Here is a 4,121-nt window from a genome sequence, read left to right as displayed (position 1 = left end):
AAATTATCCCTCACACAAATGGAATTTAAACAAACCAACTTCGGAGAAATCTATTCCCCTTCAATTGCTCTGCAAGTTTTCTTTGAGAAAGTCTAAGATCAATAGTATTCTTTTTTTCTGACTTTCTGCTATGAGAAAAAAAAGAAAAGCAGGAAATAGAAATATTTTTTTTTTTGATAAAACCCTCCTTGCCTTCTACGTATACTACAAAGAGCTGAAACACAATAACAACTACCTTTATCCCGCACAAGTCACCTTGAAAGGTGCAGTCTAACCCTGAATTTATTTATGGTGACTATCAAGTATAACTATGAACGGGAGATATAGTACAGAAGAATGAATATGAAATACATTTTACTTGAAGCAGCGCAATATTACACAACCTCCCCTTTGTTATATAGCCTCTTATAACCTGATCGAAGGCTGTAAGATCAAAAAGGAAGGCTCTCTATGTAGAGGAAGTTTTACTAGATGTTGAGTGCATTGTGAACTCACTGTTAAGTACAATGTCCCATTCAGTCCAGCCCCCTCTTCCAAAACATCTATGTCATTGCTTCCAAATAAAAGGCACATCTAAGTATTAATCATTTCTGTAAGAAAAATATATAGAAGAAAGAAAATTTCACAAAATCAGAAAAAAATAGTTCATTATTGTGTGAATTAAAAAATAAAAGAAAAAAAGAAAGAGTATTTCTCTTTTCTCATGTGTGCCTGTATTGCTAGATATCCAGCAAGACTTATGTGGCTGATGGGCGGTTTAAGAGGTTGATCATTCTTATCAGCTGCCTCTATCCCAGTTGCCATAGTTCTCCCATCTCTAACAAAGCCCCGGTGGAAACCATTGTGAGCACCACAAGATATACACTAAATCAGCTGCCACAAGAGAAGGCAAGAAAAGTTAGAAGCTTCACCTGGAACACAACGTGATCCTTTCGTCCATGGCATCTGAAGGCCTAGGCCATGCACTTTTAGATAGCAGGAAGAGCAGATCTGCTCAGGGTGCTTCTAGGCCCAGCCTCCAGCTGCCCCTTTGCTGCAAGCGAGCACCATTACTCTCCTGGGGAAGAGAAGGAATCAAGGATCCAACTACTTAGAGATTTCAACAGGATGCAAGTCATCACAGCAGTTAGCAAGACAAACAAACACTCGGATACCTATTTTAAATTATTCAAAAATGATGCAGATACGGATATCTGCATTCTTCTGCACTGGGCATGAGATGTCTTTGAGACGCTCCCTTATTACTGAGCTAATGACAATTGCCTAGAATGAGTTTATGATTCAGAATGAGGGAAATATACCATGAAATGAAAAAATGATTCTCATCCCACATTAAATTTACTGAAATTCAGGAGCCTGTTAAATACTTTTATGCTTTAAAGAGTTTTGTACAACTGCATGTGCTGGGAGGATGCAAAAGTTATTCTCTTATTTTAGTAAATACCAATGACTATTACTTTTAAAATAATCCTTAAAGCACCAGTGATCTCTGTTACAGATGACTATTCTCACTTACTCTGGTTATAGATCCTTCCTATGAATGACAAACATTACTTTCATGCTTACAGATAGGATGTGGTTTGTGCAAACCCCATTTTTAACCCTAATTTAACAATGCACTGAAATAGTCATATTTCTGGCTTAGCAGGAAAATGTCTATTGTGCTTTTTACCGACTTGTTAAAACCAGTGTACCAATATACCATGTTACTTCATCTAGTCAGATTTTATGAAGTGTAAAAGAACATGAAGAGACTGAATTATTTGAAGATGCATCAGGCAGGGAGACAGGATGAGAAATAAGATTTTCTAAAATTTTAGTTTAAAATCCATTCCAAATAACATACTACATTTCTAAGCAATTTTTAACTTGCTGTGAAAATAGTGTGAGTCATATTCTGAAGTATTTTTCTTGGATAATTCTCCCCCTCAATTTATTTTCCAATTAAAATAATTATTTTCTTAGCTTCTTTACATGTTTTTCCTTTTCTTTGATTCCCTACGATACTGCACCATACAAAAAAAAAGTGAATTTCATAGTTTTTCTGTTTCATTTAAACCACCTTTTTTTTTTTTGAGGCATTTAGCTGAAATATCAAATGGGAGTTAAAGATTATTTTATACCCTCAACACTGCACTTTATTTTAAATGCTTTTATGCAAAATTACAAAATACAAAAAAATAATGGCACCTGAAGACTAGATATGACCTTCAGGTTCCACTGATAGCACTGTTCCTTGATTAGGTAGATATAACACAAATCTTGGTAAAACTCCTATGAAAAAAGTCATTGTCTTTCCTACAACAAGACTGCATTATGGACCGCTGCAGAGGGAGGACAGTGGCCTCAACCTCACTGCACATCACCTGCGCAGTGAAGTGCTTCTTAATGTTTAGATGGAACCTCTTACCTTCCAGTTTGGGTCCATTGTCTCTTTTTCCAATCCTTGGGCACCACTGCAAAGAGTCTGGCTTTATCCTCTTTTTTTTATCCTCCCTTTTTATTTCTTCAACACTGATAAAAATTAATTCTGATGCAGGAGGCTTACGAATATTCTGAACAGCAGTATTCATTGTTATATTGCACTCATACCAAGATGTAAAAAAATATATATATATTGTTACTGGAAAGTGTAATTGAATGCAAGGTTATAATATGCAATTTGTACTCAAGCAGGTGTAAGGGATTCAAGTATAATTACTATCATGAGAATTCAAATGCCAACATCCATAGAAAATAAATGTCAGAAACAATTCTCATATGTGGAAAGGGAATAGTTTTACACATCTAAAAAAAATCCAGTTAATAAAAACAGGTGGAAACTCTGAACAAGAGAAAGATCAAGATCTGCAGCAGGAGTCAGGTGAAATCAATAGTTTTGAAACTTTCTGTCACAACCTAAATTCATTACTGAAACTATGAAGTATCACAGCTTATTTTCATTACATTATGTTTTTTTCTCGAGTAATGATGATAGCCATCTTATCAATAATTATTAAAATAATACTGATACATACATTATACTCATTAGACTTGAACGTTGACATGTTATCATTATTATAACTTGGTAACAAAGCAACAACTGTTCAAGCATAAATACTTAGGCCACAGCAACCACTGTAATGCGTGAGCAGTGAGAGAGGGAATCATTTCAAGTAATCATTTATAGCATTATGAAGAGCTCATAATAAATGGAAATTATCTGATCATTAATGCTCTGCAACGCAAATAATTTACAAACTTTCATTGCGAATACGGAGAATGAATAGTAGGAGATTAGAACGTGGAGTCAGTTGCAGGCCGTAACATAAACGCGCTATTCCAAGTTATGAACAGAGTAAGAGATCTAGCCACATAATGAAAAAGAAACTGCTGACAACCTGCAACATGTCATGAAAAGCTTCCTCACACACTGGCTTTTCTGTGTTGGACAAAAGAATGCTCTACACCACCACAAAAACATGGTGCAGATGCAGTTTCAGTCAGTGTCCCTCCATGGGAAATGGTCCTTATTAGAGTGTTTGCATTGCTGGTAAGATCTATTGCTTATGTAGTAGCTTTTAAATAAGTTCTTCCTTACCTTACAAGCTGTGCTTTTTAGTTGTTTGATTCAGGATATAGTTGCAATGCATAATTTCCTTTTTCTTCTTTTACAGTTTTTCCCTTCCCATCTTCTAAGCACCATAGAGAGTGAAAAGTAAGAATTTGTAGCCTAGCAGAGGAAACAAACCTCTTCCTTACCCAAATTACTTACATTATCCTAATTGGAGCACCAATTAAATAATTAACTGATTAGTCCACAGCACACTAAAATGACACTTCTCAGAAGTGATCGATTGAGTCAGAGTGTCTGCAGATACAGAGGCTGCTGTCACTTTTGATGCTGTACTTACGGCTCAGAGACTTTCTTTAGAACTATAAGGAATTCAAACTATTGTTAGAACAAATATGTTCTAAGCAAAATTTGAACATTGGTATGTTAGGTAGGAAAAAATGGTCAAGGAGTCACCTACTGTGTTGACAGTCATGTGAATTCAATCCAGCTAATTTTTCCTAAATTCCTTTAAGGGAGGAGAAATTATCTACAGAATTAGTAAAAAAAAAATCCTACCATCCCCAAT

The 4,121-nt window shown here is 35.4% G+C and overlaps 1 long non-coding RNA gene across 1 annotated transcript; it reads right to left on the bottom strand.

Moving 5' to 3' along the window:
* Window positions 277-3,667, bottom strand: LOC110397394. Its single transcript, XR_002437743.1, has 4 exons — window positions 3,581-3,667; window positions 2,411-2,514; window positions 912-1,057; window positions 277-590 (listed from the first exon to the last, which is right to left on the bottom strand). It is a non-coding gene; the product is annotated as an uncharacterized LOC110397394 (long non-coding RNA).

This window comes from Numida meleagris, chromosome 4 (assembly GCF_002078875.1).
Source record: "Numida meleagris isolate 19003 breed g44 Domestic line chromosome 4, NumMel1.0, whole genome shotgun sequence".
In the NCBI taxonomy this organism is placed as follows: Eukaryota; Metazoa; Chordata; class Aves; order Galliformes; family Numididae; genus Numida; species Numida meleagris.
The sequence above is the reverse complement of the archived record's forward strand: the minus strand, read 5'-3'. Positions and strand labels throughout refer to the sequence as shown.